Source organism: Manis javanica, chromosome 4, assembly GCF_040802235.1.
Source record: "Manis javanica isolate MJ-LG chromosome 4, MJ_LKY, whole genome shotgun sequence".
NCBI classification, from domain to species: Eukaryota; Metazoa; Chordata; class Mammalia; order Pholidota; family Manidae; genus Manis; species Manis javanica.
In genome coordinates this window covers 101,086,026-101,113,374 of record NC_133159.1, presented here as the reverse complement: position 1 = coordinate 101,113,374, position 27,349 = coordinate 101,086,026, and the positions used below count along the sequence as shown (strand labels likewise).

The 27,349-nt window shown below is 47.8% G+C and overlaps 1 protein-coding gene across 1 annotated transcript in view; it reads left to right on the top strand.

Annotated features, from left to right (window-relative positions):
• The window catches only part of CD58 (CD58 molecule), a 35,856-nt gene extending 32,029 nt beyond the window's left edge, over window positions 1-3,827 (top strand). The window contains exon 6 of the mRNA XM_017650323.3: window positions 3,512-3,827. The gene's annotated coding sequence lies outside the window, so the exon portion shown is untranslated. The remainder of the gene's footprint in view (window positions 1-3,511) is intronic.
• Window positions 3,828-27,349: the final 23,522 nt, after the last annotated feature.

Below are 27,349 nucleotides of genomic sequence, written 5' to 3'. Positions count from 1 at the left end.
GGAGAGTAAAGACCCTGGGCTTTCAGCGAGTAAACCACCCTGACTCATCCCATCTGGGCAGCACACTGCATTTCATTGGGAAATAGGGGAAGTTGGGGCTGGCCTGGCAGGTTAGGCCAGGCCAAGGTACTGAGAGAGTTGCCAGAAGGTTTGGGTCATTTTCTTCTCTGGAACCACTGGGATTTTTGAGCAGAACTATGCTTTAGAAGGATCACTGTGCTGGCAAAGCATAGGGTGAATGAATAGACCAGAGCCTAGAGGTGGGGACAGCAGTTGGTGGATAAATGAAATCCTCCAGCCAGGCAGAGAGGGCTTGCATCAGGGTAGTCGTGGCAGAAATGAATGCGGAGGGCTAGGTTTGAGAGCAGGTGTGGAGATCATATTAACGGGCATTTTGAGCTGAAAGTGCAGGTTCCTGGGGGTTATATGCCAGTTCCATCTCTCACAGGCCTCCACAAGTCACTTAAACTGTCTGTGGCTCAGTTGCTTGCCTTGGGAAACATAATATATATAGAAATAACAAAGATAGTGTAGGTAATAATAGCATAGAAATAACAACATGAGCAAACAAGTTAATATGAGCAAAATGGTTAGAATAGTGACTGGCTCATAATAGTGCTCAATAAGTGTGAGCTTTTATGCTTCCATGCACTTCTTCACCACCCTCCTTGATGCCCAGCAGTTGGTGGCACTACCAGGCATATCAGAGGAGTTAGGGATCTTGTTTGGGAAGAAAAACGGTGAGTTTGTGCTTTGACAGGCTGGATTTGGGGTGCAGGCACATCACCTGAGCAGTGGTGTCCAGCACATAGTTAGAGAAGTAGCAGTAGGGGCTGGGGCTGGGGTTGCAGACTGGGGGGCATCTGCATCGAGGCAGTGATGCCCTGAGTATCAGGTCAAGAAAGACAGGCCAGAGGCCTCGGGTGGTAGGAAGAAGTGGCAGAGCCAGTGCAGAAGGATTCCAGGCGGAGAGCCGGGACAGTGCCCCATTAGAGATCCAGAGAAGGAGGCTACATGTTAAAGCTCCGGAGAGGCAAGGGAGGATGGGTGAGCCAGGTGTTTGGCCTTGTGGAGTGAGATGCTGATTTTGAGGAAAACCGTTGTGTAGGTGGTTGGTGCGGGGATGAGGAAAGGACCACCGTGGAGCAGCGGGGGCCTGGGTGAAGTGGGACCAGTGGGTGGGCCATGAGGTGTCCTTTCTCCCCAGTGGCCGGGCAGAACAGGGCCCAGGTGACCTGGAAGGCCCGGAGCAAGGGATTGCAAGGGAGAGCTCAGCCACCGGGCACAGGTTGGGCAGGGGTAGGGAGACCATGTGGTGGAGAGGGGAGGAGTCAAGCAACCACAGGTTAGGTGGGGAGCTAGTGTGCTAGAGGGGGGTGGGGAGAAATACAAGACGAGGGTGTTATGGTCCGAGGTGGCATTTCAAGCAATACAGGTCAGTGCCAGGTGAGGGCCAGATGTAAGGTGGGCCTCTGCTGAGATGCAGCTGGTTACAGCAGAGGCATGGTCACCACAAATGATGACAGGGAGTGCCGCAGAGGGGCGAGCTGCCAGCCAGGGTGCCCCTGAGAGGCGATTGGGGATCCCGGAACGCCCTCCTCCACCTGCTCCTGTAAATCAGACGTGCCTAGAGATTACTGTGTTATCTGATAGCCTGAGATCAGTGTACCCAGTGTGTGGGATTAAAGAGACAGCATTTACTAGGGACAAAGGAGAGAAAGAGGAGTGTGTAAGAAACAGAAGGACTTAGGGAAGAAGCATGTGGTGCTGGGCCAGAATGTGTGATGGGTTCAGTCGCGGCTGGGCAGCCAGCAGGGCCAAGACGAGGCCAGGATAACCAGGGGGGCTTTGAAGGGAGTCCGATGGGAGGTAGATCGTCACAGCAGGAGTGGCGATTCCAGCTGGGAGAAGCAGCAGAGGCAAACACCAGAGGGGAGCTGACCTACAGTGGTGTATTTGATAGACTGGCCCACTTAGCCTCAAGTCCAAGAGGCTAAAGAGTCTGAGTATTTGGAAAGAAATCTTTGGAAGTTGGGGGCATTAAAATCGAGAGATAATGGGAAGAGAGCCACTGCAGGTTCTTAAGCAGGAGAGTTTCCCACGGAAAGAACTGCTTTTGGATGTGGAGTCTAGGAAGGTGAAACGGACGTGTTAGGGGGTCTGCTAGCGAGAAATCAGGGTAGCTCCGGCTGGGTGTGGAATGGGAGCTTACTTTTCTCAGTATATTTTTGCTTACCATTCAAATTTGTACTTCATGTGTTTCTTATCTATTTAACAATAATTTTTAAATTTAAAGAGCACACTGGGGCTGCAGGGGGCATTCCCTAAAGTTAGTTATTAAACGTTAATGTTATTAAATCCATCCATAGATGTTGGAGGGACAGGGACCGGAGGAGGAATTACAGAGGGGACAGGCATAACCGGGAACAAATGCAAAACTGTCACATCTCGCAGAATACAGTGCCAAGAAGAGCTAAACCCAATTAGAAATATCCAAGGACAGCCAAGTAACTATCAGATATCTGAGGGAAAATGGACATGACTTCTCACCCAGACAGTTCAATTTAGATAATTGCTGAGAATGCAAGTATTCTTCATTTTTGTGCAGATGTCTGGAAAACAAATCACAAAGTCAGCCAAATTAAAAAGGGAGCAAATTAAAAAGAGTCCCATTTCTCTGAGAAGAAAGATTTACAGTTGGCATCTCAGCATGAAGGTGAACTGGAGAGACTGGCTTGACTCTTTGTCAGTGGGTGGAACTGGCTATGGGTGTGGGTGGGGGGACCGCTGGAAAGGGCAGGGGGAGCAGGGGGGTGCAAAGCCCTGCAGGGTGCTGCTGTGAGGAGGAGCCTGTGCCTGCTAGAACTAGTTTCAGAAGAGCCTCCCACTTTACCCCCTCAAAACAGTACCCTGTGAGGTTCTTAATAAGGAAAACTCCCAATTTGCTTTCCTTCACCACAGCGCTAATTTTTTAGGATCTCTTGTTACCAATGGAATACAGAGATTTGGGCAACTTGGGGCTGGTGTGGTCTGTGGAACTATAGACTGGGAGGAGGTGGGGGAGGTGAAAGGCCAAGAAATGAGATCTCAGTTTGGAAGGGCTTGGCTCAAGCAAGGCTGTAGCTTTGTATAATGATTGATTTCTTCTGAGATAATCCAAGATTGTTCTGTCATCACCACAGAGGTGACTACACAGGAAGAGAAGCTGAGGTGGGAAGAAAATCGTCTCTAGGAGATTCATGTGGCAGAGGGAAGTAACTGTTAAAAGGGTGACAGTTGACATATGGGTTGAAAGGGTCTCAGCTCTGTTATTTGGAAATTCAGTTACTTCAAAGACTGAGTTGCTTTTAGGAGACAGGACTGTCAATCAGTGGCTCACAGTGAAGGCGGCGCCTCCAGTGGGACTGCAGCTACCGTCCCATGAGGGCTCCAGACCTCTCTCCCTCTGTCTCTGCTTGTTAGTGCTCTGGTTTTGATGGCAAGTTACTAAAATGAGACCTTTTTTTTATAGCTCCAGGTAATAGAAGATGGTAGTAGAAGATGAAATCAAATGTGTAGTAACTAAGTTATTTGACTTTGGAAAGCCATCAGACTTACCATCATTGCATCATCCTTGAAGAAACTTTTGAAGTCTAATCCAAAGTCCTTCATCAGAAGGAATTTTTTTAAGAAGAAATATAAACTAACAACCAGCATTATTTCCTGCTCTGACATCAACACTGTATATGGTTAGGTGCTCACTTTATTGTCTTCCCATTGTTTATCTTAAATTTTATATTGGAGAGATGTAAACTCTTGTAAATAAATGTAAATATGTACAGAAGTAATATGTGGTTTGGCTCTTTTATCTTGTTAAGTTAGAAAAATAAAATAGTCACATACCTCAGAAGGTGAAGGCTTTTTACTAAAATCCATACACTACTTCTCTTGTTTTAGAGGAAAAGTAATTCACTGCAGGATGGAGAGCGGGCGTGAGGGGGAGACAAAGCTCTTTGGCTTGTTGGTTCCATGACTGTAGATAGAAGCAAGAACACACAAGTCTTTTGTTTCTTTTGAAAAGACCAGATCACCACCATCCAGATGCAGGGGTGTAGCTGGGCAGGCAGGGAGATTGTCTCATGGAGATCTCTTAACCCACTCAGTATTATTGTGTTAACTGTCACATTGTCAGGGGAACAGCAGAGACCTCTTGAAAAACTGGGAAGTCACATACCCTTGCTCCTGAAGGAGGAAGCAGGCAGCCCTGCTCTCCCTCAGGCAGCGTCATAGAAACCCAGGACCGCAGCATCAACATGCGAAGGCCCTGGCCCCTGAGCCCCCCTACTCCTGGAATTCCTGTCCCATGGCAGTCTCCAGTCCAGAAGAGGAAATACTGCGTTTTCACTCCAATGCGTATGAAAAGTGGCCCCATGAGACAGCTTGATCTGGGTTTCCCCCGGCCATCAGCGAGGGTGATGCAGGGGCTTGGAGCCCTCGGTGCTCCTGGGAAGACCCCCACTTCTCCCTGGTCTCCTCAGCTCCTGGTGGCAGAGCTGCCTACCAAAGTGTGTCTGCCTCATCTTGTCAAACCCTTTATTTTAGGCCCTTTAGGGAGCCTCGGACTCCCAGAACATCCATCTTCCAGACTGCCATCTCCATATGCTTTGTGGCCCTTTCTGACTCTGTCCAACAATAGCAAATGCCTAGATCCTCCTCTGTGAGTGTCTCCTTCACCTTTCTGTTCCCACTGAAACCTGGCTCTCCCAAAGGATACTGCTTCCACAGCCCTTTCAGACGGGGGTCTGTTCCCTCCCCTGGGCCCCTGGCACACATCCCCCTTCTCCTCCACTCCCAGACCATTGCTCCTTCCTCAGCTCCTTCCTGCCAGGAGATCACCACCACCCAACATCTCTTGCTATTTGTCTGTGATATTCCCCTCTTGACACTCCTCCTTTCAGACTATGAGTGTTTGCCAGCCTATAGATCCAATACCCTGACAGGGTCTCCCCAAAGGATCTTGTCTTCTCCCTTTCTCAGCAGCCCTGCTCTGCTCCTGCCCTGCCTATTACCAGTGCCCCAAGCCCCTCACAGTCTCTGTTACAAGCATCCCCTCTTCTGTCTTCCACATCACCCCCTGAGGACCCCAACAACCCAAATCCTGCAGCCCCACCAGGACCTGCCAGCCAGGGATCCCAGCACCTTGTCACTGGCCCTCACAGGTCTCGTTTCCATTCTTCATGCTGCTTGGGATCTCCATCATTGGTCGTGGCCATTCCCCCTTCACCTGCACTGTTACCCTCTCACCTGTCATTCTCATTTGGCGAAGTCCCACCTGTAGCTATAGTCATGACCTCTTGGGGTGCAGTTCCCTCCCTGCACCCAAACTGAACATCCCTGGAGTGAAATACACCACCAGGCTGATGAATTTGATTTCACTGGCCACAGACCTCACATGGATTCACAGTGTTTCTCAGATGCCCTCATAGAGGTACCTAGTCCATTCAATGTCTCATCTCTCTCCTTAGGCCTGCAGCCCTGTGTCTTCACTCTCAACTGCTCGTCTGGCTTCCCATGTCACTGAAAGAAAATAAAAGCATTCAGAAGACTGCTTCCATCTTTGCACCCTGCCATATACCTGTACACCCCACTGCATGGGCAGCCATGTGCTTGGCCTCCCCTCCTGTTACTGTGAATAAATTCTCCTTGCTCCTAAAACTTTGTCTGCTTGGACCACCATAACATATACCACAGACTGGGTGGCTTACAAAACAAATTTGTTTTCTCACAGTTCTAGAGGCTGGCAAGTCCAAGATCAAGGTGCCAGCTGATTTTGTTCCTGCTGGGAGCCCTCTCCCTGGTGTGCAGACAGCTGTCTCCTCACTGCCCTCACGTGGCTAGGAGAAGAGCCCTAGTGCCTTTTCCTCTCCTTGTAAGGCCACCAACTCTTATCTCATTAATTCCCTGCCCTTATGGCCTCACTTAGCATTTGTCACCTCCTCATAGGCGCTATCTCCAAATATAGTTGCACTAGGGGCTAGGGTTTCAACATAGGAATCTTAGGGAACAAAGCATTCCCCCTATAACACTCCTTTGACACAGGTCCCACCTCCCCTCACCTGTGTAAGCACGTCACTCTTGTCTTTGTTCACCTCTCTTCCCATCAACAGCTTTTGCCTTTCTACTACGTCATACAAACATACTGTCACTCCTCATATCTTCCAAACAAAAGTACTGTTGATTCCACTTCCCTGTCCAGCTCTTGTCTCATTTCTCTGCTGTCTTTTATGGAAAAGTTCCTCAAAATAATGATCTGTACTTCCTTTTTCTGACTCCTCCCATTCTCTCTTGAACCCTTTCACCCCCATTACTTGTCAAGGTTACCAGTGATCCCCTCATTGTAATATCTGATGGTCGGGCCTCAACTTTGCTTGCGTTCCTGGACAAAGGTCCTCTGCCTGATGTTCCTTAAGCCAAACATGCGACACCAGCTTTTGCAAAAGTAAAAAGCTTTATTGTGAGGCCAACCATCAAGGGGACAGGAGGCAAACCTCAAATCTGTCTCTTAGAATTCAGAAGGAATTACAAATTTATTCAGAAGGTTCATGCAGATTTTGTAGAGTTTATGAATATTCAACAAGGTTGGTGAAATTAACAGGAAATGAACAAAGTTGGGGAGGACTTTTCTCCTGCACCTGCATGGAATGTTGTAGAAAGTTAACATGCTACTTTATACATTGTATGCTCTAAAAATGGCAACCAGAAGTGGAGATTTTAGTATGGTGATAAGGAAAGGTGAACTGGCATCTGGAACTTGTTATACATGTCTCCCAGTCTTAGGCCTGTTCTAGGCACACTTGCAACCTCTCACAGCTCCCTGATCCTATTGGCTCTGAAAAGAAGCTTGACACATTTTGTTACTACTATGCTCTTGCTGTCCTGGCCTGCCAGTTCAGCTAGAATTAATTCTGTGGAGTAAGGTTTCATAAGCAGCATTTGACCCAGGGGTGTGCCTTCCACATACTTGTTTTGTGCTTTGCAGGTATTAGACTCCCCAGGTATAGGAGATGAAGACAACTCCTATTATGACAGGGCAGCCGCGCTGTGAGCACCAACGGGGAGAATGCTAAGTCCTAAGATAAAAGTATGTTCAGAAAACCAAGGAGTTAGAACCATATGACCCAGCAGTTCCACTCCTTGGCATGTACCCAAGAGAAAAACGTGCACACACACAAAAAAAGTGTACAAGAGTGTTCATAGATGATTATTCATAATAGACAAATAGTGGAAACAATCCAAATATCCTTCTACTGATGAGCAGATGAATAAAATGTGGTCTATCCATACAATGGACTAGTATTTAGTATAAAAGTAACGAGGTGTGATACATGCTGCAACATGGATGAACCTTGAAAACATACTACGTTGAAAGAAGCCCATCAAAAGGGACCATATATTTTTAAATTTCATTTATACAAAATGTCCCAAATAGGCAAATCTAAGATAAAGATTGGTAGTTGCCTAGGGCTTGGAGGAGGGTGTTAGGTCAGTAGAGAGAGTGACTGCTAATAAGTGCAGGTTTCTTTCTGGGGTGATGAAAATGTCCTAAAAGTGGCTGTAGTAATTGTACAACTGTGAATAGGCTAAAATCATTGAATGGAACAATTTAAGTGGGTGGATTGTGTAGTATGTAAATTATGTCCTAATAAAAGTTATTATAAAAAAAAAAAGAGCTAGGGAATTAGGAGAGGAGGCTCCCAATCTGAACAGGCCTCCCCGTCAGCTTCCTCAGCCTGATCTTTGCTCCTTGGAGGCTGACAGTTTACATAGGCAAGTTCCACCCCTTGGACTCTGACTACATTTCCCCCTCCGCCTGGGGCTGACAGTTGCAAGGGCACAAAACAACTTTCTATTTGGAAGTGTGAGCAAAGAGCAATGATCTAGCTTCAGGCAGTGAGTCTATGAAAGCCTCATAAGCCAGAGTTCAATTTAGAATCTTGAGACAGATCGTCCCACTGTTTCTCCTCCCTGCCACCCTTAGCCGCGCTCGGGTCAGTGTACACATGTCCTGGTCATCTGTCTCCTCTGCTCTCCCATTCTGTCTGCCCCTCTCCTTCCGGGTTGTCCTCCTGCAAAGCCAGTGGAACCTCCTTTCTACAGTCAACAATCTGCCCTACACCCTCAACCCACAGCCTCATCTCTATGTGGTAGCCATAACTAGCTCTCTACATACTCCAGCACACTCCTCCCCAGGACCGGCTCCACTGGCAGCCCCCACCAAGGGCCAGGCAGGTTCTCCTTGTTTCACAAAAGATGAAATTGACAGATGCTTGTCCAAGGTCAGCCAGTTACAAGTGGCAGGACTGGGATTCAAACCCTGGCAGTGTGACCCCAGAGACCTCTGAACTGTAAGGAGATAGGTGCATGCTGCTCATTTTCCACATACAGTTGGAAGCCCTTTGAAATGATTCTCCAAGTTTTGTTATTTACTCCAAGAAAGAGTTTATCTTTAATTTAGGTATTCTCTAGGGAGAAGGCTTGCTTTTAACCACTTACACTGCCCATGTAGCAAAGGCATCACATACTGTGCTGAACTTCGCCTTCCAGATTCTTAGGGCCAGAGGGTCCTCAGAGGTCTCATTAGACAGATGAGAAAAGTGAGGCGGAGAGAGGGAAGGTAACTGGACCAGGGACTCACAGCTCCTGCATGACAAGAACCAGAAACAGGAGCCCCAGCGTCTTGGCCTCCATTTCAATGCCTTTCTACAACAGAGTGCCTTCCAACAGCCATGCTTAGTTTAACCCCCCACTAAGCACACCAGTGGAGGAAGCATGGCACTGGCTGCCGGGCAGTGCAGGGGGGGAGGCCTGGAGCAGCCCAGGGCCCCGTGAAGGGCTGTGACACTGATCTTGCTGGGAGGCGCCCATTCCTATGGGTCACAGTAGGAGAGGCCCAGGAAGGCAGAAGTGAGAGCAAGCGAGCAGATGTGTGGGCTGCCCAGGCCACTGTGTTAATGTCTGATGATTGGGGAATAAGAGTGTCCTTCCTCTTTTCTCCAGGCTCCTTTCCTTCCTGATCTCTTTATCGTTTTCAGGATTTCTTTTTCAAGATCTTTCAAGCAAAGGGAAAATTAGTGATCACACTAGTAGGGCTATGTGTTTAGACTTGGAAATCATTGGGAAGCTTCCCCATCAAGACTGTCGCTCTCAGTAGCCTTCTGAAACCCCTCACCACCTACTTGTTTAGATGAAAACAGTCAGACCATGAATGCTACTGAGGCCTGCGTGGGAGGGTGACTCATGAAACCACTTAATCAGCGTGCCTCTACTGTGAACCATTTATCTCACCAACCTATACTGGTAATATTTTTTCAGAATATAAGCTACTAAAAAAAAATGGAAAGAATTGTTCAGTTGGTATATTAAAACTTGACATTATTTTAAGTTTAGGTATTTTAAGGCATTGTGGGTAGAGCTCTGAGAGAGTGAGGGATGGATCCCTGGGGACAAGCCTACTCAGCAGAGGCGCTGAGGTGAGAGCAGCCCCATGGCGCCCACGAGCAGCAAAGAGGCCCAGGTGCTAAGTCAGCCCACCGGGGTGTTTTGCTTGGCCCTCCCAGTGTTATACTTTCTTTCAAATTTGGATGTCTTTAGGTGGCTATCACTTTCCAGTTCACCAGAAGCACTTCTCTCCACTATCTTACACTCATTTGTTTCCTGGCTGTGTGCTCCAAGCCACAGAGATAACTGTGTGCTCTAAATACAGAGTCCCGGAAACAATACAGAGCCACAGGATGGACGGACAGAGCAAAAGACATCTAGCCCCACCCTGTGTGGGTGGGAGGTCAGAGACCAGTGGCCTCCATCCCAGGTCCTTCCCGGTATGGAAGTCTGGTCCAGGATGCCAGGGCGGGGCACCCCCTGGGACGGGCTGGAGCTTGAGTGTCCCACCAACAGAGAGAAGTCAAAATTCAGTCAGAAATAAGTTGAGTTATAGAAACTAGAGGATATTACATTTCTTTCAGATCTTAGTTTGTGGACTAAGAGTTACATCCACAAGAGTAACATCTCCTGAGACTCCCGTGTCCCAGACACCTTTGGACTTAGCCTCTAACTAATTCTTACAACTGCTCAAGCTAGATGTGATTTTTCCTACTATTATTCTCCACTTCCCAGATGACAAAGCTGATGCCTGGAGAGGTGAAGTGACTTGACCGAGGATGCGCACTGAGGTCCTGGTGACAGTATATCCAGAGCCCAAACATCTGCCTCCAAAAAGTAGGTTCTTTGCTGTAAACCTTGCTGCCTGTTGTAGGGATGGAGTCCCTCACCCCATCCCTTTGCTCTACATGTTGGATAGAGTGTACACATATGAAAAACTCCCAGACGATCCTGTCATTTGGCAAATACTTTTACACACACTCTTTTGCATCTAGAAACAACTCAGTAAAATTAGATCATGTCACCCCATTTTGCTGACAAGGGAACAGATGTAGTGACATAAGAGGTCCAAAGTCACCTAGCAGGTTAGGGGATTTGAAGCTGAATCTGTGCAGTCCCAGTGCTGCACCAGCTGTCCCAAGATGGGACTGTAAGCATGAGGTTTGCACATCCCAGCCAGGTCACTTACCCCAGACTTTTTGCAATTTCAGCAAAAGACTGCATGATGTAAAAAAAAGGATGTAATCCTCCATGCCTCCTGAATCCCATGCTCACATGCAACTCAGATTATTTCTGTCACAGAACAACTGACAGTTACATAACCACAGCTGATCACCCATGCCCAGTTCACAGCACATAAGGTGTATCAGGATAAGTTTTACCTTTCCTAACTGACCCTCCAGGCCTCATGACCCTGGGTGTTCCTGTGAAACAGGCTGCCTCCCGGTGGGCACAGCGCATGCTCCTCCCAGAAGGGTGCTCACACCTTCAGGACACATGCCCACCAGCAAGAGGGACCATCAGTGTTTTAAAATTTGTGTCATTCTGATAGAAGCAAAGTAAACAACCGTGTCTGCCTGTGGACGTGAATGTCACCTCCCAGAGAGACGTGTTTGTTCCCAAGTCTGTTTTATGCCAGTTACACTTTAATAAATGTCATGTAAACTGGAGAACTGTGAATGTAAAAGAAAGAGAATTATTGTTTCCACAAGAACCAAGTTGACAGTTCAGCAACGACTTAATAAAGGAGCAATCCTAAAATAAGATCATTGTTGAGTTGGGTGTAGGCAAGATAATTGAAAAGATCAGGGGAAAAGCATAGTATCTACAAGGTTCCTGAACTAAACTGGTTTTGCAGCAGTCTAAGTTTTCACTCCATCCTACAGAAACTGAAATTAGAAGTTGTAGACAATGCAGTAAGAGTGTGATCTTTGGACCTAATGCAGGGTAGGCAGAACTCCACAAAACAGACTTCAATGAAAAGGCTTCGGCTGTATGTCAAACTGTTGGTGAAGGAATGTATGTGTGTTAGTGTGTTTTAAGCTGACAAAAATGTTTATGATATGTATATCTAATTTAAAATGTTCTTCTTTTATCTACTCACACATATACCTCTACATTAATGCAGAAATACGATTATGTTATATATGTTGTTTTCATTTCAATGAAGTCTTTTTTTCTTTTTTCTTCTGACTGGGTCTCCCCTTCCCCCTCCCCCCTCCCACCACATGACTATCCATCCCCCAGAACCGTGATGACAGCTGAGTCTGGAGCCTGCCACGTTTTCCTCCCTGCTCATGGCTCACGTATGCAGTGGGGGCAGGTGCTGGGCGAGGGTGGCATAGTTCTTAAAAATGGGATCATCTGATACACAATTTGCTGCACTTTGCTTCCTCTCGCCAGTTTCTCGCAGTACTCCCTCTGAGTCTCCTGCTATAGCTCCAATTTAATCTTCTAAAGTGCTGCAGGATGTTCCTCAGAGCTCCGTGCTGTATTTGACCACTCCCCTTCTGAAGGACATTTGCTTTGTTTCTAGGTTTGTTTGCTCTCCACTATAAACAACAATTCATTATACATCTTTGTGCATCCTGGTATTGTTATTTCTATTTTTATTTCTATGGGGTATTTTTATTTCCCCAGGTGTGGAACTGCTGGGTTGAAAGGTATATGTATTTTCAATTTTAACTTTAGTAGCTGTTGCCAGGTGGTGGTCCAGAAGGCCATGCCATCCAGGAACAATGATTAAAGTAAACTTTTCCTGCATTCCCACCAGCAAGAGGTATCATTAGTGTTTTACAATTTTGGTCATTCTGATCAAAGCAAAGCCGGATCTTATGGCTACTTAAATTTACATTTCCCTGATTACTAGAGTCTGCAATCTTTTTATGTTTCTTGACCATCTGGACTTGCTCTTCTGGGAATGCCTATATGTGTCCTTTGCAAATGTTTGGGTTTTTTTGTTTTTTTGTTTTTAAATAACCCATGGCCTCTGTTAATTTTGCAGCTGGTCCATCAGCTTCCATTCCCTGCCCTGTGGGTAAGACTGAAAAATGTTATAAATATGGATAAGTTGCTACTGTAAACCATTTGAAATGAATAGAGGAAACAAAAGCTGCAAAGGACTAAGAAAATGGCACAGAAGTTAGAAAACCAAAATAAAAGGAAGGATGAAACAAGCCAAGATTCTTGAGAAGATAGAAATGATGTAGTCTGTGGTGCTCAAATTGGTACATGGTGAAAAGCAAAGAAAAGTCAAGTACTTAGGAGGAAAATACTCATTCACATGTGTATGCATATGCCCACATACCTGTGTGCACACGTGCACACGGACTGTTGTTCACTGAACATTTACTCTGTGCCGATCACTGTGCTAAATGCATTGCCTGCAACATCTCAGCCTTCCCTGGGAGGTAGGTAGTACTGGTAGTCCCGTCCCAGTAGGCAGATGGAGAAACAGAGGCCTGTGGAAGTGCAGGAACGTGGTTGAGATTGTGTTGTCAGACAGTGGTGGAAGCAGGATTTGGACCCAGGTCTGCCTGACCCTAAGCCTTAGATGGTTGACGACTGAGTCTGAGAACTATCCAGGAACAAACAGTGTGGACAAAGTTGGCTTCAAGGTCAGGCCTAGACTGGGGTTTCAGGCTGGGCCTGGGAAGGGTCACAAAGCAAGTGGGGGAAAGTAAAAAATATAAAAAACTGGGTTGAGCAGTTTCCTGAGAAACTAGTGTGGTCAGAGGGACCTTTCTGGGGAGATTTCAGTCCCTTAAGACTGTTCTGGGCTCTGAGCTATGGCAGGGAGGGCTGGTGGGTGCAACTGAACAATGCCCCCGGATGTGAGCGCCCTGCCTGACAAAGTGACTCACCCGCTCTTATGTCACACCACATCCTCAGCTGGTAATACCAGCATGAAATGAATGTCACAGCAAGTTGAAGGAAGTGCATATTTAAGGAACTGTATTTTCTCAGTCCCTGGAGAGAGAATGAATGGCATTATGAACATTGAATTCCCAAGTGCTTTGACTCTCAGTCTTCCCCTGCCTTAGCCTCTGGGGCATGAGAGCCCTCGGAACAAATGCCTGAGTGGCGGCGAGGAGCCAGGCACCTGGGCCTGCGGGTGGGCCAGGTCAGGGTTCTGTGGCCGCAGGTGCCATGAGTAAGCGCCTGGAGCCACCGCACGGCCTCTGGCTAGTTATGGACACAGAAGCCCGGGGAAGCAGTGTGAGAGCCCCCACCCCAGTGGAGGGTGAGGCAGGTTCCCCTCCAGACGGAATGGACAGTGAGGCTCCCACCCCTTCTGAGGATGTGGGGATGTTAGGTGCAGCTACATAAAACCGTGGGGCTTAACACGGCAACCCCCCACAAAATCCTCTCCCAGGGCCACCCCAGGAGGCTGTGCGTCTGAGGGTCTCTGGGAACCTGGGTGAAGATTATTTGGGATTGGAGTCAGGCAGCAGAGGTTCACGTGTCAGACCTTCCATGTGCTGACACCCACCTCTGACCTGAGGTTTCTTTGTCTGTACACTAGAAATTACCTCCTATTCCGGGTGGTTGTTGTGAGCAAGTAGGGCCCAGCACATGTGCTGTGTAAAGACTTGACGAATTTGAATGCGGGTGAACTCAATTCTCCACTTTGGCGGCTCCCCTCCTGGGGGGAAGGGTGAGTGGGGGGACAGACGAGAGGAATTCAACCAGGTAGTGTACTGCACGTTCTCTGGGGAAGCTCATCCAACCTTGCGGCCACCTTGTGAGGCATGCGGGCTTGTCCTTTTTTGACAAATGATATGATGCTCAGAGAGGGTGAGCTGTCTCCCCAAGGTCTTACATTCCGAACCTAGGCCCGGCTCCCAGATCTCCGCCCATTCCACAACACAACACCCACAATCTATTCAAAGCTACGATGATTTTCTCATTGTCAGTGTGACAAAATCTCAATGTACAAAGTATATGCAGATAAGTAAGTTTCAAACACAATCTCATGTTGTTCGATGGTTCTGGTGTCATCTGTTAACTCATCTCTTGGGTGACTCTCAGTCACCACTGTCCTTTTTCTTGGCTCACTTTGCCTGCACTCCCAGGCCTCGGTTGAAGCATAAACCCATTAAGAAACCATCCATCTCCTTCTTTTAGAGGACAGGAAACTGAATTCTAGGACATGTAGTGCCCAAAGTCACCCAGTTAAAGGCCTGAGCTCCTGAATGCCAGCCTCTTGCCCTTTCCTGGCCCCCCCCCCCCATCCCTGGGGAGCACAGCACCTTTCCTTCCCACCGTGGGCCCCTTTCCAAGAGCAGGTATTGGACACACAACGTTAAGGACAAGGTGCAACACTGCATTTTCCTTTGAACTGGATAGCTGGTTCACTGGGCTACCACTTTCCTCTTCAGGATCTAGGACCTCTGTTTGCTAAGAAATCGATATTTCCATATAAAATAGAAATAAAAAACTCTTTTTGCTAAGAGACTGAAGAGGGAAGGAAGGGTGAAGCCTAGAAATACATAATAGGGTGTTGAGCTCTGTGCTCATGACAGGGGCCTTCTCTGCCCAGGCTGGTGGCTTCAGCATTCTCCTCCTATCCTCCAACCAGCCCTTCCTCCTTGGGTCCTAAGCTGTGCTGTTCCCTGGGCCTCAGCCTCTTCTCGACCTCCCACCATGAGTGTGCGTTCCCTAGTTAAGCTCTCTGAGTCTTCTTACCTAACGTCTCACATCCTGTCTTGAGCACTCTGTTCTTTCTTGAGGCTGTGCTGCATCATGGTGTAAGAATTTGCTCAGGAACCTGACATGCTGAGTTTAAAAACCAATCTCTCCCTTGCTAGCTGCGTCACTCTTGGAAGCTCTATCTCTGGTTCTGTTTCCTCATCTGTAAATGGATAGAATAATAAGTCCCTGGCAGAGCCCCTGTCAGAATCAACCAAATAGTGCCCTTGAAAAGGTCTTTTACATTGTAAGAGCACAACAAATGGCCACTCTCCTTCCTCTAGGAGGCTTCTCCCTGGTCTTATACTCCTGCCAAGTCCAGACATACTACCCAGGGCCCACGGAACGGCACCAGGTAGAAGTCGTCTCTATGTGACCCAGAGGTCTGCCTGATATTGCTGGTGCCTCTCTGACCAGGTGTGTGGCAAAGTGATCCCGCTGCAGCCCGATTCCACTGTGCTGCCTCCAAGACAGGGACCATGGGTGTAATCAGAGTAGGGTGAGGGCCTCCAGACAAAGCAAGGCAGGATATTGGCAGTCAGAACAATGTAACTACATACAAGGAAACCCCCAACTAAAACTCTGTGTTAAACATTCAGCTCTACAGTCATTTTTCAGTGAGATCAGTTAATATTCCCCAGATAAAAAAGAGTGGCATGTGTTTTTATTATGCCAATCATTTATAATCATGTGTAAGATTCACTTTCGCATGCATGCTAAAAGGCCCAGGCCTATGTGCTGTCTTTCCTCCTTCAGATCTGATGAGGTGATTTTGCAAACTGGGCAACTACTTTAACATGTAAACCCAGTTGCAAACAACATAGTAAAAGGCAGGAAGGATTCCACCTTAAAGATAAGATTGCATTTTAACACCACAAGTTTAAGAAGTAAGATTCTTAACTTACTATTTAGCAAACAGACAATAACTCAGCCCACCTTGGAGGCTGGGCAGGAGGCCTTGTTTGATATGCTCCCTGACCAAGACGCTGGTATCACAGGGAGAAATCAGAGCAGGAAATTCCTTATGTTAATTCTAAATATTTAGGGACCACTTAACAAGTCCATACCCTTAAGCCTTTTTTTCACATTTCCAAAATTCCTCAACTGCCTATAAAACAAAGCACAACTATGGGCTCTCTTGTCCCCTCCTGGAGTGAGCCAGGAGCTCTGTCCTCTCACTGTATCTCTCAATTAAAGCCTCTCCCTGGCTGTCCTTCCTTGGGTGTTTGCTAAGTTCATTCTTCAACTCTGCAAACAAGAACCCCGGCATCACCTCTGAAGGGTCCCCACCAGTAAGATGGCAAACTTCCGGCTTCTCTTCGGGGTCCTCAGTTCCCGCCAGCGCCACCTGAAGCCCAATCACCTCTCGCCCCCCTCCCAATCCCAGCACCTAGCCAACAGCCACCAGCCCCGTAGAAGTGACACCTCAATCAATTCATGCCCCCTCCTATATAACCCAGCACCTTTCCCTAATAAAGCAGAACTCTCCGGTGAATTGCTGCTATGTGTCGCTCCTTTCCTTTCAACCTCCATGAGGAATCAAACTGGGCATGCCTCCAAAACCACACTGAATCTCAGGGAGGGATTATTCATCGCAGCCAGAAGAGGCCCACATAGGAGTGGAAGAAAAAATGATAAAGTAGAAAAGAAAGGTGCCCTGGACACTTGGGTCCAACTTTCTGCTGTGTCACCAACTAGGTCTGCATCCTTGGGCGAGTTGTGTAGATTCTCACCGTTTGAAACATGGAAAGGCATTAGGGATTCCTCCCTCCCCTCCGCCCCACACCACTTTCCTTCAGCAAATATGAATTAGGCATCTAGTCCTGGAGATACAATAGCACATAGAAATAAGTAAAATCCCTCCATGAGAACATCATGGGACTCATTGTCTGAATAGACACAGATCTGTTACATTCCACACAAATAAATTAAGGCAGAATTCTGCCCCTGAGGAATGCTCTGCAGGGGAGGTTCACAGGGCTGGCAAGAGTCTAATGGTGGGATTTGAACTAGTCGGGGAGGTCTGCAGGTGTTTTTTGATGAAGCTGTGACTGAACAGAGATTGAAGGACAAGGAGGCAGTCACTAGCCAAAAGGGGGTGGAAGGGATTTCCAGGCGGAGGACAGGGTCAGTGTAGAGACCCGGTAGTAAGGGGGCCAAGGGGTGTGGGAAGAGCTCTGGAATGGATCAAAAGGAGGGGATGGACACTCAATAAGTACTTGCTGAAAGAATGAATGAGTCTATCAGCACTTAATCTGCCCACTCAGTTACCAGATTATATAACCAGTCATTTAACAAGAGCTTGAAAATTTGGGACACAGCAGGGGACATTTTGATGGAGGATGTTTGATAGACAAAGGGGACAGGAACATCTAAAAGATGAGGCAGTGACTCAGAATTCAGGCCTAGCCAGTGGGTTACAGCAGGGTCCCTGGGTCCCTAGGGGAGGCTCAGGGCACCAGGGGCCTAGCATCAGAAGGCAGTCAGATCGGTGTCCTGGGGAAGAAAGGGAGAATATTCCAGTGTCTTTAACACCAAAGAAATATTTGCTTATTTCATAATCGGGAGCAGGGCTAGCTTTTTTTGAGTACATTACAGGTAGAAAAAGAGGAGGACCTAGTGATTTCTTGGAGCCTTTACTGAACCAGTTACTCCTATAAACCTATGGGGTAGCCCATTACCTAACCAGGTAAAATGTGTCTGTCCATAACTGAAATTCAGTTCAACCCTGCGGCTCATAAAAATGTTTTCTGTCTATGTAACCTGACTTTCCACCATCCCATGGAAGTAAGTCCAGATCTGACCACAACGGTTCATTGCACAGGGTAGATAACTGCTGTTTGATTACAGACAGGTTGCTTAGGGATGGTAAACCTTAGTTTCTTCATCTGTGGGTTGGGAATAATGATGCCTGTTTCACTGGCCTAGATGAGAGGATATATGTATCATGCTCATCATAGTGCCTGGTCCTGTGGCAATAACTACTATTATAGCAATTATTCTGTATGTGTGATATAACTACAAAGCTTCTAAAGGGCCCAGGCAGGTAATGTAATCAGTAACAGGGTAGCAGTAAGAGTAATAGGAGGCAGGGGAGACTGTGGCCAACTGGAGGATCATTGCCTGTCCAAAGGGGGCAGCAGCTCCTCAGTTTCAGCCTTGGCTCCTGGGCAAAGACTCAAAACAATCGTCTGACTTCTCAGAAATGCTGAGAATCTGAATTTATAATTTTGCTATTCAATGCAAATACAAAATCACAAATAATTACAACCAAAACTAACAGCATACAAAATCTGTCCCGAGTAAAGCTGACCGAAGGAGGCTAAAACAAAGCTTCCCAAAGGCCAATTGTTCTCAGAAGTCAGATTTGCCCCACAGATAAGACTAAAAGCACATGAAAGGCCATGAATGCAGGCCCAAAGGAAGTGCTCCTAACATGTTCTGTGCAATGGCAGCATTGTTAGAACATGAGGACACCAACCTCGCTCGCAAGGATTTTGAGAAGATCAACTTTAATTTGGCTTCCTGAACTGGAGCGCTTACTCAGGACACACCAGCCTTGCATTTTCCCAGCTCCTCTTGGGAGCGTGAGGGTGTTTCTGGAGCTGCTCTTAGGGGGAGCGATACCACTGATGTCCACTGGGGGTCTCTCTCATACAACTGATGATATCGCCTTGCCCAGTTGTATAGGAAATGGCAGCCCTGAGCCCGGGCAGGATGGAAGGCCAGCCTGGGCAGGCGATACTGGGAGGATTGCCCTGGCTCTGTGTTCTTCACAGTGACCGGACTACCTGTTAAATGTTAACACAAGCCAAACTTGGATTTTAAAGAGACAGGTCTCCTGCCAGCTAGCCAGCCTGTCAAAATAGTCTTTCCTGTGTGCAGAAAACCCTTGGAGATATTCTCTGCACGTTAGGATTTCATGAGAATCTTAAGTTTCGCTATAGGTCTGCCTGATTGCTTACCATGCCCAGTGTCTCAGATGCTGGCACTGAGGAATCTGCCTCCTTTCCCTGATGGGGCCAAATAAGTGTATTCCAGCCTTCAAGGATTGCTCTTGCAGGAGCAGCTTTATCTGGTCAAAGTTTCTAGCCTAGAGATCAAAGATCCCAGTTTGGGTTCTGGTTCTGCCACGTATCAGATGTGTGACCATGGGCAAGCCTTAAGCTTTCTGGTCCTCAGTCTCATGTGTAAATGAGACTAATATTAGTCTCAAAAACTGTTTCCAGTATTAAGTCAGAGTGCATGTTGAAACACTTTAAAAAGTGAAATATGTGTGTCATCTATATCGTTGCTTTAGAGAGGGGCTTGGTGGAGGTTTTCTGTAAAGGGCCAGGTAGCAAATATTCCAGGCTTTTTTGGCTTTATAGTCTGTTGTAACTACTCAATTTTGCTGTTGCAGCATAAAAGCAGCCACTTCTCTTATATAAATAAGCCAGCATGGCTGTGTTCCTATAAACTTCATTTTTTTAAAAACAAGTGGTGGGCTGAATTTGGCCCATGGGCTGTACTTAGAGTTTGTGTTTGTAAGGACTATGAGCTAAGAATGGTTTTAACATTTCTAAAGGGTTATAAGAAATGAAGAATAGGTGACAGAGACCTGGCAGTATGCGGCCCTCAAAGACTAAAGCATTTGCCTGCTGGCCCTTTGTGGAAGCTGGCTGACTCCCGCCCTTGAGCATCTCAGGTGTGTCTTAGCCCAAGAGACAGCAGCTCTGTCCCGGGGCGTGGTGGGACCTGGCTGGTAAGTCAGGAACCAGGGGACCCCTGCTGCCCGTCAGGCTCTGGGGCCTAGAACTCCCAGTCATTCTGAGGAGGGTGCCTGGGGCTGAGGAGGGAGGGGGCAGGGGGCTCCCAGTTCTCTTTTCAGATGCCTATTTTGGCCAGGCCTTATGAAAGAGGATCAGAAAAGATTGTATCTGACAGTGAACCGATAATCGGGACTTTTGTTTCCTGACTTGTTTCTAGTGTGTGAGGCTGTCCTTTCATCTGGAACTGTTGCCTTCTCAGGAACACAAACAGTGAGTCACGGGAGAGCCCAGATTTCTGCTTGCTTGGGGGTTCAGTCGGGCCAAAGACCCGCCCCAGAGCCAAGAGACTTCTTTGCTCCCCATTCAGTCACATAAATGAGCAGAGGCATCAGGCATCCAGCCCAGAGACGCTACCCACCAATGAGAGAGCAAACCTGACTGAGGAGAAAGCCCACTGTGCAGTGAAATCATGGCCGGGGTCAAGGCCACCTTCTGCAGAGGAGGCTGGAAGTGTCTGGTGACTGGGCAGGCCTGCGGAGATGTGTCACAGCTGGGTCCTGGCGTCCCTTCTCTCCCTTCCCAGCTCTCCTGCCACTGTCCCCAAGACAAGGTGCTGTTAGGTAGACGGGCTGCTTGGCTGGGGGAGTGCCTTTGTCCACCATCAGTCACCGGTGGCTCATCCCAGTATCGTTAGGGCTCCACGGAGCTCAGGATGGCCCTGGGTCCCCTCAGACTTTGTGGGCTCTGGGCAAAATCCCCCTTCACCTCTTTAAGTCATTTCATGGCAGCTCTGGGTCGTGAAGTCTGGTCTTGGGGAAAAGACTAGGTCATTTATTGCTTTTTGTGACTAAAGTCATCCATTCTTAACTGCATAAAATCTGGAAAATATATGTAAGTGTAAAGAAGAAAATGTACAGAATGATTTTAGATGGAAAACCACCTGATTAATTCAGGAAACAATCATTTAATTGAGCACCTATTACATGCCAGGCAGTGTTCTCCATGCTGGGGATAGTGCATGAATGAAACAAAGTCCTTGCCTCATGGAGCTTATATTCTAGTAGAAGAGACAGTCAGGCGGTGAGGTGGGGTGAGCAACAGCCAGAGGCTGATGGAGCAGGGCTTCACTTTCAATAGGTGGTCAGGAAAAGAGGAAGCAAGCTTGGTTTGCTGGGAAACACAGTGTTTCAGGCAGAAGGAACAGAAGTCTGGTAGGAGCCCACCTGGTGTGTTCAGGGACTTGCAGGAGGTCAGTGTGGCTGGAACAAATGAGCAGGGGGTAGGGGATGGAAAGAGATGAGGCAGGGGCAGCTGGGCAAGGACACGTGGGGACTTGTAGACCACAGTGAAGACTTTGGATTGTTAGTGAATGAAATGGAAATCCAACATCAGCTCCTGAACAGGAGAGTGACCTACCTGGCATTTGTTTGTTTTTTTAAAATTTTTTATTAAGGTATGATTGATATACACTCTTATGAAGGTTTCACATGAAAAAACAATGTGGTTACTACATTTACCCTTATTATCAAGTTCCCTCCCATATCCCATTGCAGTCACTATCCATCAGTGTAGTAAGATGCCACAAAGTCACTGTTTGCCTTCTCTGTGCTACACTGTCTTCCGCATGAACCCCCACACCGTGTGTACTAAACATAATACCCCTCAATTCCCATCTCCCTCCCTCCCAACCCACCCTCCCACACCCCTCGCCTTTGATAACCACTAGTCCCTTCTTGGAGTCTGTGAGTCTGCTGCTATTTTGTTCCTTCAGTTTTGCTTTGTTGTTATACTCCACAAATGAGGGAAATCATTTAGTACTTGTCTTTCTCCCCCTGGCTTATTTCACTGAGCATAATGTCCTCCAGCTCCATCCATGTTGCTGCAAATGGTAGGATTTGTGTCTTTCTTATGGCTAAATAGTATTCCATTGTGTATATGTACCACCTGTTCTTTATCCATTCATCTACTGATGGACACTTAGGTTGCTTCCATATCTTGGCTATTGTAAATAGTGCTGCAATAAACATAGGGGTGCATATGTCTTTTTGAGTCAGAGAAGTTGTTTTCTTTGGGTAAATTCCAAGGAGTGGGACTCTGGGGTCAAATGGTATTTCTATTTTTAGTTTTTTGAGGAACCTCCAAATTGCTTTCCACAATGGTTGAACTAGCTTACATTCCCACCAGCAGTGTAGGAGGGTTCCCCTTTCTCTACATCCCCACCAGCATTTGTTGTTCTTAGTCTTTTCAATGATGGCCATCCTTACTGGTGTGAGGTGATATCTCATTGTGGTTTTAATTTGCATTTCCCTGATGATTAGTGATGTGGAGCATCTTTTCATGTGTCTGTTGGCCATCTGAATTTATTCTTTGGAGAAGTATCTATTCATATCCTCTGCCCATTTTTTAATCGGGTTATTTGCTTTTTGGTTGTTGAGGCATATGAGTTCTTTATATATTTTGGATGTTAACCCCTTGTCGGATATGTCATTTACAAATACATTCTCCCATACTATAAGATGCCTTCTTGTTCTGTTGATGGTGTCCTTTGCCGAAAAGAAACTTTATAGTTTGATGTAGTCCCATGTGTTCATTTTTGCTTTTGTTTTCCTTGCTCAAGTAGGTGCATTCAGGAAGAAGTTGCTCATGCTTATATTCAGGAGATTTTTGCCTGTGTGGTCTTCTAAGAGTTTTATGGTTTCATGACTTACATTAAGGTATTTGATCCATTTCGAGTTTACTTTTGTGTATGGGGATAGACAATAATCCAGTTTCATTCTCTTGCATGTAGCTGTCCAGTTTTGCCTGGCGTTTGTTATTATTGGACACCGTATGGAAGACAGACGGGCTGGGGCTAGGGTCTGGCAACAGTGGAAGCTGGGAAACCAATTCGGTTATTGCCATAGTGCAGGGTAGGAAAACGTTTTCCTCAACCCTCTTAGAGTCCCTGACAAGGTCTGATTGTTAAACTGACAAAGACAGATCACACAGATTTTATTGAGTTTTCACATGTCCATGGAAGCCTCCACAGAACAATGAGGACCTGAAGAAAGGAGCAGAGAAGGAAGCTTTTAGGCCATTGAGACAAAGAAACAGTAAATTTGTGAAGAATTGACAAGATGAAGGGGTCTGGGCTGGGGTAGTAAACAGTGAGGGGCCACAGGCTTTGTTCAAGCAGCCTTCTCGATGCCCAGTTCCCTGTCTCTGGCAATGGAGATGTCTTCCTTCCTCTTGGTACACGGAGGGTGGCTCTCACATGGGGGAGTCATCTCCTGCTTTCAGGAGGACAGAGGAGGGTCTGAATGTCTTTCTTGCACTGGCTGTTTTTTAAGTACCTTCAGTTCAAAATAATCAATATGCCAAAGTACATGTTCTGGAGTGACATATTCTGCTCCTCTTTAATAGTGGCACCATGTTGTGCAAGTGGAGGGAGCTGCCCTGGGGAGCTCTCAGTGTTCTCTGAGGTTCCATTGTGGAACCCCAGGGTGCCTAGGTGGCACAGTTTGAAAACCACTGGGCTGGAGCATCTCTAAAGGCCTTCTGTCTGTGGGCTTCTGTGCTCTCGCGATCCTGCTTGCCAGGCTATTTCAGACCCAAACCCGATTGTGCGGGAGCAGACCTGGTCTCTCCATCACCCAGGCCTCTAAAAATATCAGCTTGAAAATAGGACAGGTTTCAGCATCCAGGAAGGAGAGACATTTTGAAAATTAATTCAACTCCCACCTATAGAACGTGTCCAGCTCTATGTAGGGATTATAAAGATGAGTAAAACAGAGTGCTGGCCCCAGGAGCTCACAGGCTGCAGTGTGAGCGAGGAGGTCTCACAGGTGGCCAGAGTGCACCGTGTAAGGGGTCTGCGGCCCCCTGGCCTGGCCTTTCTTCCGTGTGGCCCTGGGCCGGTGGTGCCCAAACAGGCATTTGTTTAGGGAACTTTAGATGACACATCCTCCCAGAGGGCTCAGAGAGCTGACTCAGTTGGCCCAGGTGGGGCCTGCGCCTTGCTATGCTAAGAAGCTCCCCAGGGAAGCACATGAGCTGCTGGGCCAAGGAACCTTGGGGACCCCCTTCCGCAGTCCTCAGCGGCCTAACCCACGCTTGGGTGAATGCTCAGCCTCTCAGAACATCTCTCCCGGGCTGAGCTATTCGTCTGTGAAACCACTCAGTGGCCTGAAATATCCCCAGAACACAACCAACACTGATGAAAGCCTTACAGAGCAGCACACACCTCACTGTGCGGGAGACCCCTGACTGGTGGAAGCGAGTGTGGGGTGAGGCCTGCTCACAGGCAGGACCCTAAAATGCATTCCAGACCCTGAAGAGAAGCAGACATTCTAAACAAAAGGGGAGAGAAGAAAGGGGCAGGAGGTGAGGGAAGGCGAGGGGAGAATAAGTCCTGTATGAATGATGGTCATTTTCTCTCAGTTACCAGGAAGAAAAAAACGTATCAACAAATCCAGACCCAGAACGGCGACTTAAAAGATTTCTCTGAGTCAGACTTCTTTCCTGGAAGCTGTGAACTTTGTCCCTCAGCAGCCATTAATCTAATACTGAGCCCCTTAGCCTTCCTAATTATTCTCTTTCAATATCGGCTGGTTTCATATTAACTTTTCACTCTTTGCCATAATGCAGTTACCTCCCACTCCAGCCAGACCTGATCCGGGAGCTGGCGTGGGCTGGTCCTCCTCCCCTGTTTGGCCGCCTTCCCCCTTACTGACCCTCTTTCTTCCCTGATGTGCTGTGAGGGGCCCTGTGGATGTGTGTCCAGCTCCTGGATCTGAGCCGGATAGAGCCTCAGGGACCCACTTTGTGAGCTGGCTGCCAGACTGCTCATTGCTTCAGCAGAGGCCATCAGTGGCCTGCCACAGCTCCTGCCTTCCGGCAGCCTCAGGTTATTTCTGTGACTCTGGTATTTGAGCTTTGTTTTCCCTCTCCTGGGAAAATTCACTGAAATTGTTTATTTGGAAAAGACAAAGCATGTCACCTGGGTACTGAAGGAATTCAGAAGTACCGGTCTGCCTGTCGTGAGGGGTGAGGGCCACTGGGCACTAGAGCTAGTCTGTGGTTCTGTCCCCAAAATGCCAACTTGTAAGTATGCACCTGTGGCCAGCCCCACAGCCTGAGTTCAGATTCTGACCTCCCCTCAGAGCAGTTTTGGAGAGGGTTCTTGTCACCTTGGGTGACAGCAGGGGGGACTGGAGGAAGGCCTCTTTTCCCACTGGAGAAGCCACTGGGCACTTCCTTTCCCTTTTACAGTCAGGGCAGAGCTAGCAGAAGCTCAGCGTGCACTTTCCAAGCCCTCATTTCATGGGGATCAGAGGCCTTGACTCCAGCTGGGGCTGCAGAGTTCAGTTAGAAGCAGAAGAGGTGAGATGCTGTGAGGGGGCTTCTCCCAGCATCCCCACACCCACTCTGGGCAGGACAAGGCAAATCAAAATTGTCTTCCCAACAGGGCACTGGGATGGCAAGGCTGGGGCATGGGGTGGTGGTGGTGGTGGTGGTGGTAAGGGTGATGGCAGCTTCTTCAAGGCCTGTACCCTACAGAGGCCCTTCTCCTAGCCACCGTGGACCAAAGCCAGCTCTTCCCAGGTGCTCCAGGCTGGTGTTTGTTTGGGCTTCTGCCTGAAGAGAACATCTACCCACACCTCCTCATGCCTCAGGGACTCTCCTTTACTGAAACAGCCCTGAGTATGGAGAAAAGGCAAGCCCCTCACATGCCAGGTCTTCTTCTTGGCTGGGCATGGGCACACACAGCCCTCATACCCCACCACCACACCAGAACTGCTTCTCCAGTTTGTCCTGCTTTCCAGGCACAGTGACCTTTTCCTCGTTGGACAGAGCCCTGGGCTGGGTGTGGGGTGTTGAGCTCTCCACTGATGGGCCCATGGTATCCTCTCTGAGCAGCTCTGGCCTGCACACCGAGGGAGGGCTTCCAGGTGGTCTCTGGACCACAGTGACCAGCTCCAGTGTTGATTTTCACCTGGATACACCCTGGCTTCCTCTCCTTTCTTCCCTGAGTAGAATTCCTCTATCGGTTTACTTCCACCTCAGAGGACCAGAAGACAGTTCCAGAAAAAGGAGATTGGGGCACCAAAACCTGCTTTACCATGTGGCCCAGGGCAGCTGTTTGCTGACAACCACACTCAGCAAGAGGGGGTCCTTGACCCTGAAGTCCCAGGCTCCAGATATACGGAGCCCCAGCGCCAAGCCTTATGTTTGTAAGCTTGACCTTGTCCTGAAGAGTACTCTGGAAGAGGTCCAGATTCTCCCAGCCATGAGTAGCTGCCATTAGGCTGGACAGTCATTCACCATCCTTCATGTGGAAATGTGAAAGAGGGTCCCTGCCCATGTCAACTTGGGGGGCCACAGGCCCTAGGAGTGAACATTTCCCTGGGCTCGTCCCAGATGACAGGCAAGCAAAGCTAAAGAAAAACTTGAAACAAAAATGCTTTAACACCCACAAAAATAAAACAGTTCTAAATAACAAATCACTGTTTTTTCATTTTTCCCCTATCATCTGTGGGTATTTTGTGCAACTGAAGCTTTAGAGTCTTTTCTTTTATTAGGTTGGTCAGATGCTCAAAATAATATCCAGAGCCATTAACTTGCCTACCATCCCAGGCTTATTGATCTCAGGAGGTTAAGTCTGAGTAGGTTTAATTGGACAGGCTAGGGGCCTGAGTCTGTCATTTCTCTGAATTGGAGAGCAGCATTTATCAAGGACCTGTAGTCAGCAGAGTTCAGCCTGAGATCTGTGGCCCAGGCTCCTGGGGCCTGGATACCATTGGAAAGGTAAACTATATGAAACTGTTAAGAAAAACAAACTTGCATGGTAAAAAAATAAAGCAAGTGATTCCAATCCAGTGAATTAAGTAATGAACCCACTGGGATTGGGAGGGTGCTGATTGGAGAAGTGAGTGGCCGAGTAGGGTTCAGCACAGATTGAGGAGGTAGGGGAAGGTTTCTGTATTTGGGTGGGTTAGTGGGGGGGGCACGGGTGTGATAGGTGAGGTCCCACACACAGGCGCAGAGTTTGAGGAGGGAGAGGGGCAGAGGGACCAAGCTGGCCTGAAGAAGTCAGTCGCCAGTCTAAAAAGTCACACTTGGGATTCTGCCGCACTGCCACCCCACAGGTACAGCATTCCTCCAGCGCAGGCCTGCTGCCCGGGGTGGTACAGTCATTTCCATAGCAACCAATGGTTCTGCCACAGAGACACGATTCTGACTCCAGGTGGGTTATGAACAGAGGGAACATATGAAACCACTAAGTGACAGAGATCTAGTTTTCCAGTAAGTGCTCCTGCTAATAAAGAGAAAATGTACAAACTAGAAGATAAATGGAACAGGGACCAGCAAATGCTGAACTTTCTATGAGGCATTAGCTGTTAGCAGAAAACAACAATAGCAACCTAATAGGTTCAAGCAGAACAGTGCCCCCAAGGACGGTGGCACAGCCTCAGTCAATCTGCAAGTGAGGGATGGCAGCAGGACTGGGA